We start from the raw sequence: 23292 nt of genomic DNA on the forward strand, positions 1-23292 counted from the left end.
TGTTTAAAATAAACGGGCTTCGTTTTTTTTTATCTTTTAAATTGTTTCCCTTCTTATTTGCCTTACTCTCATTCATTCAATTTTCTTCTTCATTCTGTTTTCTCCTAGATTCTTGATGTGTAAAGTTAAGTACTGTGAATCTTTGTATTTCTTTTATTATTAAATACTATTTATTTATTTATTTATTTATTTATTTACTTAATTATTTACGTATTTATTCATTTACTTATCATTGAAGTACTGCCATTTACAATGTGTCAATCTGTGGTGTTTAGCAATGTGTCCCACTTCATGCATATATTTGTGTGCTTATTAAACTTAACTTCACAATATTTAACATACTGCCCTGTGTGATACAAATGAAATTTTGAAAACATCTATTTTTATATATAGTGGATAACATTTATAACTCTACAACTCCCAAATATATCCTCTCCAAGCCCCTTTTAGCAGTAACCATAAGATTATTAAGTAGATCTGTTAGTGTGTTTCAGTTTTATAGATGAAATCATAGTGTTCTCATCCAAATTTTTTTTTAAGGTTCTACATATATCATGTCATGTATTATTTTTCTTTCTCTTTCTGGCTTACTTCAATTAGAATGACACAATATGGGGACATCCATTTTACTGCAAATGTCATTGTATTATCATTTTTTATGGCAGAATATTATTCCATTGTGCACATATGGCATAAATTCTGTATACTGTTATCTGTTGATGGACAATAACGTTGCTTCCATATCATGGCTATTGTATATAGCACTGCTAAGAAATTTGGGGTGCAGGTGACATTTTGAATTAGGGTTCTCTTTGATATATACCCAGAAGTGGGATTGCTGGATCTTATGTTAATTCTATTTTTATTCTTTTGAGGAATCCCCATCCTGTTTTCCACAGTGACTGCACCAAACTACATTCCTACTGACACTGTAGGAGGGTTCCCTTTCTCCACAGCTTCCCCAGCATTTATTGTCTCTGGACTTTGGATAATGGCCATTGTGACTATCGTGAGGTGATACTTCATTATAGTTTTGAATTGCCCTTCTCTGATAATGATAGCGAGCAATACTTTTTTCATATATCTGTGTGTCATTTGTATGTCTCTAATGGAGAATTGCTTGTTTAGGACTTCTGCCCATTTACGGATTGGCTTCTTGTTTTTTTTAAGTATTATTATTAGGTTTTATGAATTCTTTATGTTTTGGAAATTTAGCCTATGTCAGTTGCATCACTTCTAAATATTTTCTTTATCCTGTCGGTTGTAATTTTGCTTTGTTTATGGTTCCCTTTGTTGTCAAAAAGCTTATATATTTAATTAGGTCCTATTCACTAATTTTGATCTTACATCCATTACCTGGGTAGTCTGTTCTAGGAGATCATTGCTGCGATATATCTCAGAGTGTTTTGTGCATGTTTCCTTCTAGGAGATTTACTGTGCCTTGACTTACATATAATTGTTGAAGTCATTTTGAGTTTATTCTTGTGTATGGAGTGAAGGAGTGTTCTAAATCCATTGCTCTGATGCTGCTATCTAGTTTTCCCAACACCAGTTGGTGAATAGATAGAGCAACCAGTTATAATCTCTCACACCTATGATCAATCAACCCATGAAAAAGGAAGTAAGAGTATAAAATTAAGAAAAGACATTCTCCTCAATAATTACTGCTGGGGAGACTGAACATGTAAAAGATAGATTAAAATATTTCCTCACATTGTATACAATCCATGAGCACAGAATATCTTTCTATTTATTTTGTTTACTTATATTTTTTGCACCTGTAATATATAGATCTATGTTTAGAACTTTTATTTCACTTATCAAATTTATTCCTATTTTATTCTTTTTGGTATAAATTTACACACAATTGTTTTGCTAAATTCTCTTTCTGATAATGTGTTGTTACTATAGAAAAATGCAACAGATATTTGTGTGTTGATTTTATATTCTGCAAGTTTGCTAAATTTGTTCATTATTTCAAACAGTCACTGGAGGGGTCTATAGAGTTTTCTATCTAGGCATAATTATGTCATCTGTAAAACCTTCACTGATTTATTACAAGTTTGATGAATTTTATATTATTTCTTGACTAGATGTTCTGGTTAGGACTTCTAGTAGTGTAATTAAGGACTTCTGAAAATGAGCATCTTTAACTTATTACTGGACGAGAGGAAAACTTTCCTGTATGTTAACATTGAAATTGAAGTAAATAATGGGTTTTTAATATATGGCTTTTATTATGCTTAGTTACATTCAATCTAGAGTGAATTTAAGAATATTTTTATAAAAATGTTAAGATCAGACCAGTCAATAATTTTCCTAAATATTTTGAGGTTTTTTGAATTCTTTTTTTTAATGGGATGGTATCACATATATTCATTTGTGAATGTTAAATAATATTTATGAATCAGGACTAAATCCAACAAAACTACAGTTTATAATACTTATAATGTGCCATGGATTCAGGTTGCTAATATTTACTTAGAATGGAACTTACAGATATTGAAGGAAAAATTCACATTGTAGCTTGAGGGTACATTTATTTGTTTAAAAAATTTTATCTTTCATTTTGAATTTGGCCTCTGTTTAATGGAATTTATTTCTAAATAAAGAATATAACTTTTGGTAGAACTGGATTTACTACAGATTACTGACACAGAATATAGCTATTATTTATAATTAGTGAACAAGACACTTGCCATAAAATGCCGTATTATACTAACAATGCCAACTGTTTCAAGACTGAGAAAAATATTGCTTCCTAAAATGTATTACCTGGTCTTTTCCAACCCAGCCTTCATATGCAGTTATATCTTTGTTTTTTGATTGTTTGTTTGTTTGCCCCTTAATGGAGGTAATGCTTAATGAACCCAGGATCTTGTGCACAAGTCTATTTATCAACATCATTTTGGAACATTTAAGAAAAGCCACAAGTGCATGGATTATAAAGATGACAAGATATTTTATTACTTCTAGGGAACGATAAACCTCTGAGTGAAAGAATGGCAAAAATAAACATTTGTAAATATTCAATAAGCTTGTTTCTTTTGCAATTTTAAAGTAGAATATTAAATTACATTTGTTTCAATTATAGCACTGAATTTCAATTTTAAACAATAATTCCGCTTTGGGATTTCTTAAATTTGATTGATTATTTTAATCTAATTTTATTTCATAAATATTAAAAATTTATATATAAACATAACAAATAAACTGATATTTATTCTTCTCATGTTTTGAATATAGAGCTACTTATTCTAAAGTACACAGATAAATACATACTTCCATTCCCAAATCAAATTATTTTTCACTTTAATTACAAATGATGATGAAATTGTTATACATTTTCTGTACAGGTTTTACACAAATTTCACTTTAAATTCCAAAACTTTAAAATTATTTTATATATTTTCTGCATTATTTATACTCTGATCACAAATCTGTCATAAATTTGTGTTCAAAACTATGGACATTGTTTTTAATTAAAAGACTCAAATATTTAATTGTTTAAAAAGCTTTTGTGGGGATAATATTTGCAGATCACAGTATAAAAATAAGCATTCTATATGTTTCATTTTAACTGAATGAATGAGAAGTAAACACTGGCTGAAAGTTACCCTTGAGTTGATAGGATACCAGTCGTTTTGTGATGTCACAGCTACTCAGGTTGAGAACCATTGTGGTTGCCTAGCACTTTATTTGTTCAGGCCTGCCAAAGCAGTATTTGAAGCTGCAGTGCTCAAAATCATGCAGATTAGAAAAGTAGCTGCAGAAAAAGTTATATGAATTGGCATATGTTTCTTCAGAAATTCAAGATGTGTCATGTAAAGATGGACCAACTGCTTCAGGAAAATCCGGTAGATCTCTATTTTGTGATCAATCTCTGGGGACTTGGACGTGAGGTCTATGATTGAAGAAAATGCTTCTCAGAATTTGTCTGAAGAATCCTTGATAAAAAGGCCATGTTACACACGTTGTGTCCCTGAACCAGATGAAGATAATTATTTTCGTTCCCTGACATTTCCCAGAAAACTCTGGAAAATGGCTGGGAGTGACCAATTTAAATCCATCTGGTGGGATGATAATGGAACTTCCATAGTGATTGGTGAAGATGTCTTTAAGAAGGAAGTTTTTTTAAGAAATGCCCCTTTCAGAATATTTGAAACTGGAAATATGAAAAGTTAAGTTAGACAGCTTAACCATTATGGGTTTAGTAAAGTACGACAGAATATTTAAAGATCTGCTTGTCTAGCTGTCTTTCTGACAGAAGAAAAGGAAGTCTCTGTTTTAAGCAAAGTATTCAGAAACTTTAGTTACCACTTGGTAACGTATATATAAAATTTTATTTTGTGCATCAATCTATGGTAATATAAATGTAAAGCTAAATTTGAAAATTGTATAAAACTACTAAGGCTAAAATGCTTAATTTTTCTAAAAAATGATGACAGTGCCTTATGTATTCATATTATAAGAAACTTTGCTGGCAACTATGAATCTAAGCAGAAATCTAAATAAAGGTATTAAAGCTGCTTTTCAAAAGTGGCATTCACCGTTACTGCAAATTCTAACTTCTTAAATTTGATGACTGTACTATTTAAATGTGTATTTTCCAAATAAGGAACTTCAAAATGTCAGCAATATTCATATTTTGATGATATTACCTTTGGATAGTAAACGTGAAATCTGAGGTTTTATATGTTATGCTTATTGTAGTGTTGTCTTTTGGTTAAAATTCTTACTAAAATCTTTATACTTTGGTTGTAGCTGCAGTTCTATCATCATCCAAATTTTAAACGAGGCTGTCCCCAGATTTTAGTGAGAATAAAAAGAAGAGTTGGGATTAAAAATGCCTCTCTGGTGTCTTCATTGGCTGAAGATTTCAACAAGAAGCACTATAAAGCAGGGGGTAATATGGATAATCATAATTCTGGTTTTGTGGCTGACACTAGTGGAGAAAGTTCATTTTTACCTTCTGCAAATTTAAACATGCCTCTAATAAGGGAGCCCTCTTCTAGCCACATAGTTGGTGATACAAATACCTCGATAAGAGGTGATTTTTCTCCTCCATCATCAATGTCAGTTAGACCCTCAGAACAAATTGCAGTGGATCAATGTTCTATTTTAAATGAGTTGACCACTGTCCACTGGCACTCTCAAAGCAGCTACACTGAAGCAAATGGCCGTGTTGTGAACTTCATTACAACTACAAATTCTACTTCTCAGTACAGCATTTTATCTCCTATACAGAGGAATTATATTGGACAGATGTTGGAGCATTCTAGTTTTCCAAATATATATCATAACATATCTGCCAATGAAGGGAGTTTTTCTAAACTTCAACCAGGGAGAAACCCACGGTTTCCAGTGACAGTGATAGCTGATACATCAGCTACCTCTCTTTCAAGGACAATTCATCAGACACCTTCAATATATGAACGTCATCCTAATCACAACTGATCTACCAGCGGACTACCAGATTATGCAGGATAACAAAGATTAAAAGTGAGGTTGGCAAATGTCAACAAATATCTGCAATTTTCTTATTTGAACAATAAACATAGATGTGTACCTGTATTTAACTTATTTTTTTAAATAGTGTTAAGTGTTAAATGGGAGACTATGTTACTATTCTAAGAAAAAATGAGATATTTGATTGATATGAACATTTGATGGAAAAATATGGGAGTTAATTTAAATATTTTCTTGTAAGGAAGAAGAGAAAATGCAAGAATTTGGAAAAAGACTAAAACATGGAGAGAGGGAAAAGTTCTAAGTGGTTTCTGGTTCATCCTGGAAAGTATGAAAAGTGTTAAGTTAGGATGTGTTACAACAGAAGATAAATGCAGGACCCGGCCCAGGGATCATGGTCTTTATTATGTCATCCCTGGAATCATAAAGGTCACATGATATAGTCTCAGATGGCACAATCAGCATGTGGTAGAATTTATGAAGTAATTTTATCTATGGTCTTCTTTGTGTTGTTCTCAAAGCATTCCAATTGGTGCTTTCATTTCCTCCCCTCAAGATTCTACACTATATTTTCTTTTTGATAATTTATCTTGCATTTATTTTCCAGCCAAAGACAAGCTAACTTCCTCAGGGTGGCACTTAATGCCTTTTCAAATCTAAGCAAACAAACTCAACTTTGTTTACTAATTTCTTTATAAATCTAGACTCTGCCTACCTTGGCATATCTATATGATTCACTGTATCTTGAGATACATCCAGGCAAATGCTTGTCAACTATGTTAGCTGGAACCTCACCACTTTGCTCCAGCTCATCCTTGGGCTTTGGGTGTCCTCCTTTTACCTACTTAGACTTTCCCAGTCTCAGTTCAGAAACTACCTCCTTCAGATGTTTTCTGTCTGTCCCCCTTTCCTTGTCTAACTTGGATACCAGCACAGTAAACACAGCACATGCCACAAGATGCATATTAGAATTTAGTGAATGAAAAATACATGTTGACTTTAAGCAAAATCTACTTTCCTGAAACAACAAAACTCTCATGGTATTCAAACTATTTCGTTTTGGTCTTTACTCTTCACCACAAACTAGCTCTTTTCATAGCCCAAGGACTAGTCACTCAAGACAGTAATTGGAGGTAGATACAGGAGACAAAGTATTATTTTCTTATCCATTCATGCCTCCAGAGGCCTAAAGCATTCCATTCTCATTTTCTTCATTATTTCCTGTCTCTTCATCACCCACCCAACCCAAAATAATTGATTCTCTTACCCATACTAATAACTATACTGCATTCTAATTAATTTACTTCTTAGAATCAGAGATTTGTCCAGAAGAGACAGTGATATTGCAAATATTTAATGTAGGTTTATGCACCCCCCCATAACTTGTGCCTTTCTAACCTTCACGCAGGAAGAATCTAAGAGGTACTAGGACCTTGGTTGGGGTGATCGTATTCAGTAACAAAATTGCAATCTAAAATGTGTGGACTAGAAGTAGGTGAGGGTGGTGGAATTAAAAATTTGTCCAAATGCATGAGTACCAATTTTCTGCAGATATTAGGAAATATAAAATATTCATGGAAGACTTTGACTATTTCCCATTAATTTAAAACAAAAGGTGAAGCATTTTCAGAATGTGAAATGCCCTGAAGTGATGGAAAAATTGTAGGCAACGTCAGAGTGTCTAAGTTTTCTGCTCATAATCATGCAGAAAGTGTCAGCTGATAAGACTGGAATGACAACATTGATTCCTGAAAATATGTCACCAGTTGTAAAGAAAGCCTTTGATAATGTGGAGAAAGGGCAAATGGGCCAGGGTAAGATCTTGCAAAATCCCACCAATATGTCCTTTACCAAGAGAAGAAAAGAGGCCACTTGAAGCAGGAGAGTTTTGTCTGGACAGCAGTGGTTTTTCCTACAACAGAAACATCAAGCTTTTAAGTTTGTCAGCACAACTCTGATGGTGGCTACGTTGTTGCTTGCATTAGCAGTCTGTGGTTCAGATGGGCTGTTTCAGCAGCTATTTTCCATCTCTCTTATCAGACAGTGGGTCTTAATGTGATCATCTGAACAAGGTTCTATAATAAGTCAAAAACTACACTTTACTCTCAAAATTAGAAATCCTAAAGATGAATATTGTTTGTCCAACTGTAGTTTTCTACCTGGGAAAATCTCGACTATTGGCAAAAGTACAAAAGTTGGCTGATGCTTTGAAAACTATTCTCTGAGCTCTGCCTACAGAACTCTTCCCACTAAATACTACAAATCTCTCTACCACTGTGTGTGTGTGTGAAGATGGATTGTTAAGCAGTAACTAAATTTGTCTTAGTTGAGTCATCAGTAAATTATTATTCTGCAACTGGCAGAATCTCTGTGAATTAAGAGTTTCATTGAGCCACCAGATTTTCTTCCGATCAGGGGGAGGTATATTATGTTTCTCCCAGTATATTAATTGTTACCTGTTCATTAAATTCCGAGCTGATGCTAGGGCCAATCAACTGAACCCTTGAATTGGAATGAGGCATATACATTCTCCAGTCCCCAGAGCCCAGCACAGGACAGTGTCTCCTTTTTAATTTAAGCTTATGTCTAATTTCTTTTTTCTTCTAATTCTCATTGTTGACACAACTTATTTTGGCTTTGATCACCCCTTGACTAATTTAAAGGGACTGAACCACTGACTTATTCCTGTTCACCTAGAAATTTGAATAACCTTATTTTTTGTACTACCTGGAATAGAGTGAGCGTAGTCAACATTTTGAAAGCAGTCTTCAGTCCTAATAATGCAGAACCTTTATACTTCTGTGCCCAGCACTTGAGCAAGAATGTTTGTTGTGGATCTCAGAGATTATCCTCACATCCCCTAATACAACCATGAGAAAACACCAAATTGTTTTCCAAAATCAAGTCTTTGTCAGTATTACATTCCCATTGCAAAAGAGTTAAGAATTTTAGGAGTTCTCAGATTTTACCATGATGAGATTTTTAGCAACCTAACATGTTCATTTCTTACAGATGCTATTGGGGAGAAGAGACCATTGGTCAGAGACAGTGAACTTTATCACTCACAGAAAGAGCAGCCAGTTTCAAATTTGTATCCATTCCCTAATATCAGATGAATGTATATTGAGAAATTTTGATGCCTGCAGAAGCAGTGGTCTGTTAACATGAAGAAAATAAAGGCATGGTAAAACACTAATTTATTAGTATCTTCATGTATTATTAGAATCACTTATTTATTAGTATTTTTACCTAGGATAAGTATATCATGACTCAAGTTTACTTGCTGCAGAAACAATCATGAGAAATGACATGGTAATATGTGAATATTGACTTTCCATTTTTCCTTCCGCTTCTATTGAGATATAATTGGTGTAGAATACTGTGTAAGTTTAGGTGTACAGGATAGTGATTTGATTTACAAGTATCATGAAATAAATATCATAGCAACTTTACGGAGAATTCATTATCTCAGTTAAATACAATATTAGAGAGATACAACTTGTCTTTTGGTTGTGATGAGAAAACTTAGGGTCTACTCCCTTAACAACATTCATATATAACATAAAGCATTATTAATTGTAATTTTCATGTTACTATGGGGCATCCCTAGTACACATTTATTTTACGGCTGGCGGTTTGTAGTTTTGAGTGTATTAATCAAATCCTCTTTTCCCATCCCCTGCCTCTGTTAACTACAAATCTAATTTTTTTCAAAAATATGTTTGTTTTTGAAGTGTACTTAAATATATAAACAGTTTTTGATCCTCATACACAACGTAGTGTTTTTTCTATTTTTAGTAAATTTCAAACTGATCACCAGAATATATCTAGTTTTTGTATTTTGCTATTTAAAATATTTCATACTTATTTTTTATTCCCCATACAGCACATTTCTTGCCCTGACGCATTTAATTTGCAACTGGAAAACTTTTTCTCTTAATTTCCGTCAAATATTTCTTTTTCCTCACACCATTTCCCTCCTTCTTGTGATCAGTCTGTTTCTTTGCATATCTATATCTCCTTTCAGTTGTGGTATGTTCATTTCTCTTAAATTCCAAATATGAGTAAAATCATACAGCATTTGTCATTCTCTTTCTGACTTATTTCACTTAGCATATTACCCTTTTTGTTTACACATGTTGCAAATGAAGAAGTTATTCGGTTTACAGCTGAGTAATAACCCATTGTAATTTTATCTGTGTGTGTGCATATATATATATATAAATATAGATAAGTCTATGAAATATAAAAATAAAAATTATAGATGTGTATTTATATATACTATAAACACACATTTTCTTTATCCATCATCTATTGATGAACATTTAATTTGCTTCTATATCCTCTCTATTATAAATAATTCTGCAGTGAATATATGATTGAATTTATCTTTTCTAGTTTTTGTTCTTATTTTCTTGGAATAAGTATCCAGATATGGAAATGTTGGATTATATTTCATTCTAAATTTTTAGATAAAACTGCATACTGTTTTCCACAGTGGCAGCACAAATTAAATTCACTCCAGCAGTGCATCAGTGTTGTTCTTCTTACATCCTCACCAACACTTATATTTGTTATCTTTTTGATAATATTCATTCTGACAGGACTGACATACAATCTTTTTGTGTTTGGGCTTGCATTTTTTTGATGGTTTGTGATGTTGGCCAGTTTCTTATGCCTGCTGAATACCTTTCCCCACTGTATATTCATATTTTGTAATGGGCTAAATGACCATAACTGTCTGATTTCATTTTCAGGGATTCTTTGTGTTCCATTATTTTCTTTGTTCTGTTCCACTACAGTATTCTTTTTATTACTGTAGCTTTCTATTATAGTTTCAAATCAGAGAAAGTGATACATCCTCTTTATTCTTTGTCAAATATGTTTCTGTTTATTGTTTGTTTTCTTTTCTTTTTTTTTAGTGATTTCAACTCTTTTGTGTTTACATGTAAATTTAAGAATTTTTTATTTTAAATTCTGAATGTGCCCTTGGTATTTTGATATTCACTGGATTTAATTAATTTATTTTCTTGGCTAGTACTGTCATTTAAACAATATTATTTTCGTCATCAATGAACACAGTATATCCTTTCATCTGTCTCCATTATCTTCAATTTCTGTTATAAATATTTTATAGCTTTCTGTGTAAAGGTCTTTTGCTTCCTTGTTTGGATATATTTCGAAATTTTGTTTTTTGTAATGCAACTGTAAATGAGACAGTTCCCTCACTTTCTTTATCTGTTAGCTTGTTGCTAGTGTGCAGAAATGCAAGATTCCTGTACGTTAATTTTACATTCTGAAATTTTACCAAATGCATTGATAAGCCCTAGTAGTTTTGAGGTGCCATCTATAGGATTTCAGTTTAAAGGATGCCATTTGCAAACAGATACTTTTACTCCTATTCTTAATTAGCTATGTTTTATTTCCATTTATTTTGGATAGTTATGGCTAGAATTTCCAATACTATACTGAATAAAAGTGGTAAGAGTGAGTATTCTTGCCTTCTCCCTGCTCTTACAGCAGATGATTTCAGCTTTTAATCAGTGAGTGACATGTTAGCTGAGTTCTTGTCATATATGACCTTAACTGTGTTGAGGTATGTTTCCTCATGCCCAATTTGAGGAGAAATATAATCTTAAAAAGTTAATGAATTGTCACAATATTTTATGACTCTATTGATGAGACTATATAATTTTTATTCTTTAATTTGTACTCTGGTGTATCATATTGATCAATTTGTAGGTAATGAATCACTTTTGCATCCCTGGATTAAAATGTTTTTAATCATAATATATAATCCTGTTAATATATTTTTTATTGTGCTAACATTTCAGTGATGATTTTTACATCAATGTTTATCAGTAGTATTTAGCCTGTAATTTTTTGGGGTATTTGTTCCAGTTTTAGTAATAGTGTGATACAGAAAGGTGGGGTAGGGAGCCTTCTTTCCTATACAAATTTTTGGAATTCTCTGAGAAGTATAGGTGATAGCTCTTCTGTAAATGTTTGGCAGAATTTACCTGGGAAGCTGTTTAGACCTGGAATTTTGTTTCTTGGGAGTTTTTGTTTAATTACTTATTCAATTTCATTAGTTTTAATCTGTTCTTTTTTTCTATTTCTCATTCCATTCTGGAGATTATGTCTCTCTCAGAAATTGTATATTTCTTCTAGGGTTTCCATTTTATTTACAAATAATTTGTTGTATATTCTTATGATGCTTTGTATTTCTTTGATATAAGCTGTAACTTCTCATTTATTTCTGAGCTTATTAATCTGTAATCCTTTATTCAAATGAGTCTGGGAAAAGTTTATCAATTTTATTTATCTTTCAAAAGGCATTATTTAGTTTGATTATATGTTTCTATTATTAATCATTATTTTATTTATTTATGTTCTGACTTTTCAGCTTTCTTTCTTTCTACTAACAATTTTTTTCTTATTTTGCTACATCTTTGTTTGTAAGATTATGTTATAAGAGAGAGATGTTTCTTATTTGTATAAGTGGGATTATTTTGCTATAAGCATCCCTGTTAATAAGCTTTTGTTATACCCCTTGGACTTTGGTTTTGTTGTCATTTTTCTTATATATATTTCCTTTGATTTTTACAGCAAAATTCATTTGTTGTTTAATATTGTATGATTTATCCTCCACATTTTACTATTTTTCTTAGGTTATTACTTTTAATAAATTTCTATTCACACAGAATCCATATGTCACTTCTCAAAACAAGGAGTAGAAAATAAAATTTATACAAAAATGGGAAAGAACCGAATTTTCTAAAATTATCTTTGAAAAATGAACAAAGCTGTGGGTATAATCCTCCCTGAATTTATAACTTACTACAAAACTACAGTAATCAAAACATCAAAATATATCACTAAAAGTGACACATAGATCAATGGAACAAAATAAATAGTCTGAAAATAAACCCACACACATATGGTCAGTTAGTCTACAATGAAGGAGGTAAGAGTATACAATGGAAAAAAGGCAGTCTCTTCAACAAGTAGTTCTGGGAAAACTAGGACAGTACATGTAAAAGGAAGATGCATGAGCACTTCCTTCCAAAGAATACAAAATAAGATAAAAATGGATTAATTTCCTAAATGTAAAATCTTAAACTATACAATTTCAGAACAAAAACATGATGAGAAATGACTTTGAGATATATCATAGCAATATTTATTGCTGATCTGTCTCCTAAGTGAAAAAGAAAAGAAAAAAGTAGAATTATCAATAACAGTTTTAAGTTTATGTAGGAAAAATTAGATGTACTACGTGATACATGGTTTCTACTTCTTGTATATGTGTGAAGGGCAAAGCCTTTTGCAGACAAAGGAAATCTTCTACAAGACATATGACAACACACAGAACAGAAGAAATAATTTCAGACAATGAGACCAACAAGGTGATAATTTCCATAAAATATATGTAGCATAGTAGACTCAATATTTTAAAACACAGGCCACAACTTTGAAACAGATTAAGGATCTTCATGGAAACTTTTCAAAAACAGACATGAGGATGATTTTCATTCACATAAAAAGAAACATAATGTTGCTATTCATTGGGATATCTTAAATCAAAACCAGAATGAAATATAATCTCATAGCAACAAAAATGGCTATTAAAAAGGCTTCAAATTACAAACATTAATAAGAATGTCGATAAAAGGGAACCCAGGTACACTGTTGGTGGAAACATAAATTGATGCATCCACTATTATAAAACTGTAATCAGTGCACAGAAAACTAGAAATAGAAATATTATATGTTGCAACAATTCCAGTTTTTGATATAAATCTCTAAAAACATGAAAACATTAATATTAAAAGATATATTACCCCCAATGTTCTTAACATCATCATTTAAAACAGCCAAGATAGATGCACACCTAAACTAACCATCTACAGATGATTGGCTGAAGTAGATGTGAAATATAGATAACATAATAAATACTTAGTCATTGTCATATCAAAAAATATAATTCTGCGATTTGGAAAAATGTGACTGGACCCAGAGGGCGTTGTACATATAAAAATAAGTCATACAGAGAAAAACACTTTAAGTTATCACTTATATGAGAAAACTAAAGATATAAGAGATATAATCATAAAGAAACAGGAACAGAATCACATATATATGTATAGTGTACCAAGTAGTGCTTTCCTTTGGGGACAGACAAGAAGGATGGTGAAGACAGAAATGTGCAAGCTACCAGTTATACATTAGAGAAGCAACAGGGCTATATTTACAACACAGAGAAATATTTTAATAATTTAAATGATTTTAAAGGGATTATAGGCATATATTTTAGTAAAATGTGCATGTATGTGGGAAAAACAATGAAGAAAATAACCCAGGAAAATCAAAATATTTTGTACTAGTATGACATTAAGGGAGGTGATTTGTTCACTTTCTTTAATGTTCTTATAATGTCCTAATTAGAATTTAAGCTTTTAAATGAATAAGTATATACTTTGACAAAAGTGACATAAGTTTAAACTATTTTTGTCTCTCCCCTAAAATCTACAGTCAGTAAAACGTTCACATCTCAACAAAAATAACTACAACACTAAACAATACTCCAGTACACATGTGTAAAGCTGAAGTTTGGTGGGCTAAAACACATAAAGGAGACTCAACTGAAGGAAGAGCAGATTTGCTGCCTACAACCAAGGCCAACTGACTAGGTTGTTTGAGCCCACAGGCTCAGAGAACCCAGTAGAAACAGGGTCTCAGTGGTTCACACAGCTTCGGCCTCCAACTGCACCAGCAATCATGGTCACAGGTAACTTGGAGGGAGCCACAATGGAGACAGAAATTCCATTCTTCAGACACTCAAACATTCATGAAACTGTCCTAACTCCCCATTCACATTGGTGGAGACAAGTTACCTTGCAAAACCGGACATGGGAAAGGCACTTGCCTGATTCCAAATACCCACCTGTCTTAACACATTTCTTCAATTTGTAAACTAAGTCCCAAGTGATATCAGATGAAAGGAAGGGTTCACCATACCAGTGACAACAGTGGCATTATCTACCAGAGAACTCTAAGAAGTGACAATGAAAGCACAAGTTTTATCCAGACAGTAGCGACTGGAAAGTGCCATTTTGAAATATTATCAGAGGTAGCTCAGGTAAGTAAAATCAAAAATTGTGCAATATTGCAAACAACCAGAAAACAAAAGCAAGGGCTCCAACTCCCAATCTGTTATTTAGTGTCATGAGAGCAATAATTTACCAAGATCATGACCAATCACAGTAACATTATTGTGCATGCACACACACAGATACACAGACACAGACACCAAAACAGACACAGACACACATGAATAAGCACACGCACACACACACACAATGTCAACCCTGCAGCAAACAAACTTAAAGTCATGGTATATTGCCATATAATTAATAGAGAATCCAAATAGTTGTCATACAGAAACTCAATACAAAAAAACAAAACTCAGATAGCAGTTTAGTGAGCTTAGGAATAAATTAAATGCTGATAAGGAATACATTACCAAAGAGACTGGAACTAAAAAATATCCAAACGTTATTGGAGGACCAGATGAACTTAATTACTGAGATGAAGAATGCAGCAGAAAACACTGGGAGCAGACTGCTTTTGTGGAAGAGAGATTAGCAAACTCACCAATACAAAACTAGAAATGATAGAGGAACGCAGAGATACAAGATATTAAAAAGTGAGGAAATTCTACAATAGCCATTCAGATTTTTTCAGGAAATGCACTTTAGAGTGAAATCCTGGAGGGAGAAGAAATTTAGAAGGTAGCTGATGCTTTATTTATAGAAGTAATAGTTGATAACTTACCGAACCTGTGTAAGGAACTGATATACAAGTCCGTGAGCCAACAAAACACCAATAACTTTAAGTCAAAGAGACCTCCTTCAAGATACGTCACATGCAAATTGGCTAGTCAATGACAGAGTAAAATTTTAAAGGCAGCCAAAAAATGTTATGATAATCTACAAAGGAACCCCCATTAGATTTTCAGCAGATTTCTCAGCAGAAAACATAGGCCAAGGGTAAATTAAATGGCATTTTCAAACTACTGAAGTAAGGAATCTCTCTCCCAAGAGTACTCTACATTGCACAGTTTTCACTTAGATATAAAGTGAAAATAAAGACTTTACCAGAAAAACAAAACCTGAATGAGATGAAAAAAACAAAACTGAGACACCTTACACGGGGTGCAGAAAAGAGGTATTCTAAGGAATATAAAATGGCAAAAATTTGCATAACATTGAACAAAATGCTAAGCAGACACCATGAGAAATTTGCAACTGTTTCTTTGGTTATGTTCTTAAAATCTACTATAGTAAAATAATTAAAGAGATAAAATAGGAATTCAGGGGCAATAAATATATATACGTCATTCTGGTAATGTACACTAGAGTAAAAGAAATAATTTGAGACAGTAATCATAAAAGATAAAGAGTAAAAATAAATCAATATTAAAGGAAGCTGCTATCAGAAGATAAAGGACTAAATTATACATGAGATGATTTATTTTTAATTGAAGTACAGTAGATGTACTATATTGTGTAGTTTCAGATGTACAGCATAGAGATTCCAACCACTTTATGGATTATACTGCATTATAAATTATTACAATACTTTTAACATTAAATTATTTTAAGTTATTGTGTATAATTCTCTGATCTATACAGATTATCCTTGTTGCTTCTCTCCTTTATGTACACAACATTATATCTCTCAATATCGTACCATAAAATTGTCCTTCCCTTCCACTTTGGTAAACATAAATTTTTTTCCATATCTTTCATTCTGTTTCAGTCTTGTCTATCTAATTTCTCTATCTTTCTGCCACGTCTCTATCAATCAATCAATCTATCTATGTGTCTGTCTATCTATCTATCTATCTATCTATCTATCTATCTATCTATCTATCTATCTACCATGTGCCTATGTATCTATCTTTCTATTTATCTCTCATCTATCAATAGATAGCTATAGATAGATGTACATAGATATTTGTTATTCTTAAGTTTCCACACATAAATTATATTATATACTTTTGTCTTTGTCTAAGTTTCCTCACTAAGCACAATATTTACTAGGTCCATTCAGGATGCTGAAATATCAATGTGTTATAGCTTTTCATGGGTGAGTATTATTCCATTGCCTATTTATAAAATCATCATATCTTTAAGTCCATACTCTACTGTGGACTCTTGGATTGCTTCTAAGTCTTGCATGTTAAATACAGTGCTGTTGTGAACATTGGTTCTTCTCAATTTAGGGGGTTTTCCCAGATTTTTCCTAGGAGAGGTATTACTGTTTCATATGGTAGTTCTGTTTTAGTTTTTAAAGAAATCCGAATACTGTTTTCCATAGAAACTGTACCAATTTACATTCCTGCCAAGTGTGTACAAGAGATTTCTTTCCTCCACATCATCTCGAACACTTTCCATTCGTAGACATTTTGATAATGGCCTTTTGAACAGTGTGAAGTGATACCTCATTGTGGTTTTGATTTGCAATGATCTAATAATTAGTTATATTGAGCATTTTTATCACATGACCATTACTCTTCTGTAAGTTTTCTTTGGAAAAATATTAACTCAGTTGCTCTGCTCTTGTTTTTGATTGGAATTTTGCTTTTCAAATTGAGTTGTATAACCTAAATCCATGTTACATATATTAACCTACATCTATTAAACCCTGGTCATTGCATTGTTTGCCAATATATTCTCCAATTACACAGGCAGTGTTTTCATTTCATTGATTGTGTCCTTAGCTGTGCAGAAGTTTTCAAGTTTGTTTAGGTCTCACTTGCTTATTTTTGCTTTTATTTCTTTTGCCTTAGGAGACTGATATAAGAAAATATTCCTATGATATATAAAAAATAGTGTATCACTTATATTCACTTCTAGCAGTTTTATAGTATCAGGTCTTACATTTAAGTCGTTAATACACTTGTAGTTTATTTTTGTATATGATGTCAGGGAATGCTCTCATTTCGCTGTTTTACATGTAGATTTCCAGCTTTCCCAACACCACACACTGATGAGACTGTCTTTTCTCCATTGTGTACTTTTGCCTTTTTTATCATAGATTCATTGCTCATAGGTGTGTGGAAATGTTTCTAGGCTCTCTGTTTTTATTGATTATATCTTTGTGCCAATGCCATGCTGTTTTTACTACTGTAGGTTTGTAGTATAGTAAGGTATCTGGGAGGGTTATATCTCCACATTTGTTGTTTATTCTCAAGATCATTTTGGCAATTTTTAAAGTTTTCATGTAAAACTTAGAGTGATTTTTTTCTGCTTTGGAAAATTCTACAACTTCGTAACATTTATTGTACTAAATGTGAAAGTTTCTTTGTGTAGTACGGCCACGTTAACAATGTGAACTCTTTCAATCCAAGACCACAAGATATCTTTCCATTTCTTTGAATCATTTTTAAATACTTTGTCAATGTTTTATAATTTTTAGTGTGTAGATCTTTCACATAAGTGGTTACATTTATTCCAAGATATTCCAGGGAATAGGATTATAAATAGAATTGCTTTCAATGTCCATTTTAGGGTATCTCATGATTAATGTGTAGAAATGCAACAGACCTCTTTACATTAATCTTGTACCCTGCTCCCTAGCTGAAATTATTTGTTATTCTTAACAGTTAGTGTGGAGCCCTTAGGACTCTCTGTGTAGATTGTTATTCCATCATTACTGGTGACAATTTTGCTTCTTTCTTTCCATTTTGTGTTTCTTATACTTCTTTTTCTTTTCCTTTTCGTTTATTGTATTACTAAGTTACAGAAGTTTTGAGAGTAGGAGTCCTTGTCTTGTTCCCGAATTTACCCAGAAGGCATTAAGCTTTTCCCCCTGAGTATTATAAATTGTTATTAATGGCCTTTACTATGCTGAGGGATGTTCCCATTATACACACTTTCATGAGATTTCTGTTCATGAATGTATGTTGATTTTTGACAAATCCATTTTCTGTGTGTATTGACATGGTCCTGTGAATTTTGTCCTTCCTTTATTAGATATGTGTCATGCTGATTGACTTGTGTATGTTGAACCATCCTTGTAACTCTGGAAGGAATCCAACTGATCATCATGTATAATCCTTTCTATGTATTGTTGGATTAATTTGTTGATGTTCTTTTGAGGATTTTTGAATGTATATTAAACAAGAATATTGGATATTCATTTTCTTTTATTTTTTTGTTAGTGTCTTTGGTTTTGTTATCAGTGTAATGGTGGCCTCATAGAGTAACTTTGGGAATTTTCCTTCCTCCTTCATTTTTTGAAACTGTTGGGGGGAAAGAGGTTTTTGTGAAGGCATCCAGGCATTTTGTTCAAGCGGTGTTTTCAAAATTATACATTATATTTAACTTATACTGATTGCTCTTTCAAGTTTTCTGTTTTCTCTTTATTCAGTGTTGGTAGGCTGCATGTATTTAGAAATGTGTCCATTACTTTTAGGTTGTCAAATTGGTTGTCATGTAACTGCTCATAGTGCTTTCATAATCTTTGTTTGTATTTCTGTAATAAAAGATGTTATGTCTACTGTTTCATTTTTTATTTTGCTTGGGTCCACTCTGTGTATTTCTTGATAAGCCTGGCTAAATGCTCACCAGTGTGCTAATATTTTTAAGAAAATCTAGCCCGTGATTATAGGACTTTCAACTTATATTTTGATTTTTATTTCACTTATTTTCAACCTACTAATTAAAGATTTCTCATTCTAATGTCTTTGGAATTTGCTTGTTCTTATTTCTAGTTAATTTGGGTGGTATGTTTGGTTCTTTGTGTGAGATGTTTCTGCATCCATGTAGAAGGCCTTAAATGTCCTATACTTCCCTCATAGATTTGTCTTTGCTGCATCCCATACATTTTGTGAATCTGTGTTTTCATTGTAATTTGTCTCTAGGTATGATTTTATTACCACTGTGATTTCATCATTGACCTTGTTTCATGTTTTTTTTTTTAAAGGACTTGGTTTAATCACATGTTTGTGCTTTTCCTGTTCTTTCTATAGTTGAGGCATTGTTTCATACTTATGTGTTTGGAAAAATACTTGCTGTAATCTATATTTGCTTAAAGATCCTGAGGCACTTTTCATGGCATAATTTGTGGTTAATTACTTAGATAACATCCTGTGCACACTTGAAAAGTTTATGTGTTCTGCTTTTCTGATGCAGTGTCCAATAACCCAGTTAGGTTCAAATTATCTGATATATTATTAAGAACTCTATTTCCTTACAGATATTCTTTCCAGATGATCTGGCTATCAGAATAGTGAGGTGTTATATTCTTCTACAATTATTGTTTTATAATCAATTAATTCCTTCATGTCTACTAATATTTCTTTATATAATTAGTATCTATGGTGTTGGGTCCATACATAAATTAATGAGTATAATACCCTATTTTAATATAGATACTTTTTCACTATATAATCTCATATATATCTTTCACTGTGGCCCTTATTTTGCAACGTATTTTGTATGAGTTGAGCATTGCAATTTGCACTTTCTTATCATTTCTATGAAGTATATCTTCCATCTATTTCAAGGCTGTGTTTATCTTCCACCATAAAGTGAGAATTTTTGGGTGGGAAGGCCAAGATGGTGAGGTAGAAGGATGCTCGATACTCACCCTTTCCCACAAATGCACCAAGTCTCACATCCACAGACACACTCAGCTAACCAGAGAACCTGCAGAACCCTGGCAGAACATTGTCCTCTTCAATAGGTAAAGATCCATAAAATCTTTTAGGAGAAAAGGAAGAAAGAAAGAAGAAAAGGCAAAACAGAGTGGGGCAGGTCCCACAGGGAGGGAGATGCAAAGATGGGCTGGCGATCATTCACTGGGTCTCCTCTCTCCAACTGAGTGTTCAGCAGAAACGAGGGGTAGCCTCCAAGGCTTGGATCTGTACAGAGTATAAGTTGACTGACACAACTAACTTAAACAGGCCCAGACACTCAGCCCAAGATGCAGCCAAGAAGCTGGGGGCAGGGTCATGCTGCACGAGCTTTGTGGAAGTTGTGAATGGCTGCACTGAGGCAATCTGGGGGAATGGAGGGGGCTTTGTGCCATCACTGTGAGTGTACAAGGCAGAACATCCTGGGCCCTCCATAAAACAACAGGGCAGATTTGCCCTGTGGGTGGAAGGGTGCATTTCCCATCTCTGAAAATCCACAAAAGTTTCTAGGTGAAGAGAGCTGGGGCTCAGACACAGCCACCATACCCTCTGGTGCTTTACACCCAGGCAGCAGCAGGGGCAAAATCTGCATCCACGTCTGAGGACTTAGCAGACTTAAGGGCCAGACGGAGACTTCTCTACAGCCTGAGACAGATAGGATTCTTCTGTCCTGGATCCTCAGAGAACTTGCTTCACCAAGAAAAACAAGGAACTGGATTTTGGGCCAGACCAGGGTCAGGGCTGTTCCTCAGTCTTCCCTGAGCCCATTTCTGGTGGGCAAACCCGATGCAGACCATAGAATGGCACAGAGCAGTGGAGTGACTGGCACCCTGAGGAGGCATGAGGACCCCTACATTTTCTGCTGGAATGCAGCTCCTGACCATGGTGCTAGGAGAGGGCATGATGCCCACTCCTGCCTTGTCAGGCTGCAACATCACACTGTAGCATCAGGCAGGGCAGTGACAAGCCAGCCTAGGGTAAACAGATCTGCTCCAAATGCAGTGTTTGGGGTAGGAGCGATCTGCTTGCCGACAGGCACTGGGAGCAGCACAATTGAGGGATCCAGTGGAGTGCCTCTGAAAACTGGAAGATGAGCTTCCAAAATAGGATGAATACAGAAAGACTTCACATTAAATGTACACAGTCTCCAGGAGGACACGGACACCCTGTTTTTAATCTGTTGTTACCTGTTCCATTTTCTGTTACCCTAAAATTTTTACTTCTTAGGCAATTATACATACCCTAATTTTCATCCCATTGAAATATTTTAAAAATATATTTATTATTATTGTTTTTCAACTTTCTCTTGTATTATGCATAATACAATGTCTTCAAACATTTATTTCCCACTTCTTTAAAATTCTTTGTCTCTCTTTCTCTTTTTTCTCTTTTCTAAGTTGTATTACAACATAGACGCAAGGAAACACAGTAGATAACTAATACTAAATAAACCACAGTGCCACAGACGTAGGGGAAAGATGGACAAGCAGAAAAACCATTCCCAATTAAAAGAACAAGAGAAATCCATTGAAAGGATGATCAGTGTAATTGACATTGATAGCCTACTAGATCAAGATTTTAAAAAAGGAGTGATCAAATTACTGAAGGAAATAAAAGATCATGTTTAGAGATATAAAATTTGTCAAAAATGAAATGGAAGCTATAAAGAAGAACCGAGTAGAATAGGTAAACTCGTTGAATGAGATAAGGTAAAATCTAAAGGCATCGCAAAGCTGACTATATAGTGCAGAGGAATGAATTAGTGACTTAGAAGACAGTAAAATAGAAAGCACAATATCAGAAGAGCTACAAGAGAAACAATGAGAAACAAATAAAAAAAGCATAAGGGACCTATGTGATAATAGAAAGCAGGCCAATATTGGCATGATAGAAGTTCCAGAAGGGGAGGAAAGGTCAAAGAGGATTGCAAAGTTGTTTGAAGAAATCATGACTGAGAACTTCCAAAATATTAAGAAGGAATAAAACATCCAAATACAGGAAGCTCAGAGTGTCCCAAAAAGGAAGAACCAAAATACACTCACACAAAAATATATAATAAAGATGGCCAGATTCAAGGATAAAGAAATGATCCTAAAGAAAGCAAGAGAATAGCAAAGAGTGAATTAAATGGGAATCCCCATAAGGCTCCCAGCTGATTTCACTACACAAACACTACAGGACATAAGGAAGTGGAAAGATATATTCAGAGACTTGAATGAAAAAAATGATATACCCTAGGATAATTTAAACAGAAATGCTATACTTTATAGTAAAAGGAGACATAAAGGATTTAACAGACAATAAAATGATACAAGAGTTAAGCAACAATAGACCCATGCTAAAAGAAATATTGAAAGGTCTTCTCTAAAAAGAAAAGTAGCAGGATGCTACAGAAATTAGAATCTCACAGCTGGAAATGTAATAACACATGAATTATAAATAAAATAAACACAAAATTTTAAAAAAAGACATACAAATCATTGAGAGAAGAAGAGGGAGGCAGGAAAATAGAGAAATTTTTTTTTGGTCTTTCCTTTTAAATGTTTTTGTTCTCAGTAGGAAAGTTTTGAGATCATTTTACTATCAGTTTAATAAAAGCAGTTTTAGTAATGGTCAAAAAGACTTATATAAAAGGGTAACAACAAGACAAAAACTTATCAGGGTGTCACTAAACTAAATAAATTTTATGATATTTCAAAGAAAAATGACCAAACCATAAAAGGAAGATGAAATGAACAAATAGGAAATCCGAAATCAACCTCAAAGATAAGGTCAAAATGGCAATAAACACAAAAATATCATCAATTACTGTAAATGTTAATGGACTGAATGCTCCAGTCAAAAGTCAGTGTGGCAGACTGGATAAGAAAGCAAGAACCTTCAAAATGCTGCATACAGAGGCCCACTTCAGAGAGAAGTACACATATAGATTGAGAGAGAAAGGATGGAAAAGGTATTACATACAATGGAAAAGACAAAAAGGCAGGTGTTGCAGTACTGGTTTCTGACAAAAGAGTCATTAAAACAAAGATCATAAAGAAAGATAAAGAAGGACATTTTATAATGATTGAAGGAGTGATACAAGATGAGGATAGCACACTCGTTAATACATATGC

The 23292-nt window shown here is 33.2% G+C and overlaps 1 long non-coding RNA gene across 1 annotated transcript; it reads left to right on the forward strand.

The window, feature by feature from the left end:
- The first annotated feature begins 3677 nt into the window (after window positions 1-3677).
- LOC140692766 (uncharacterized) lies at window positions 3678-4938 on the forward strand. The gene is made up of 2 exons (XR_012068333.1): window positions 3678-3857; window positions 4765-4938. It is a non-coding gene; the product is annotated as an uncharacterized lncRNA (long non-coding RNA).
- The last annotated feature ends 18354 nt before the right edge of the window (window positions 4939-23292 follow it).

Source organism: Vicugna pacos, unplaced genomic scaffold, assembly GCF_048564905.1.
Source record: "Vicugna pacos unplaced genomic scaffold, VicPac4 scaffold_17, whole genome shotgun sequence".
Lineage (NCBI taxonomy): Eukaryota > Metazoa > Chordata > Mammalia > Artiodactyla > Camelidae > Vicugna > Vicugna pacos.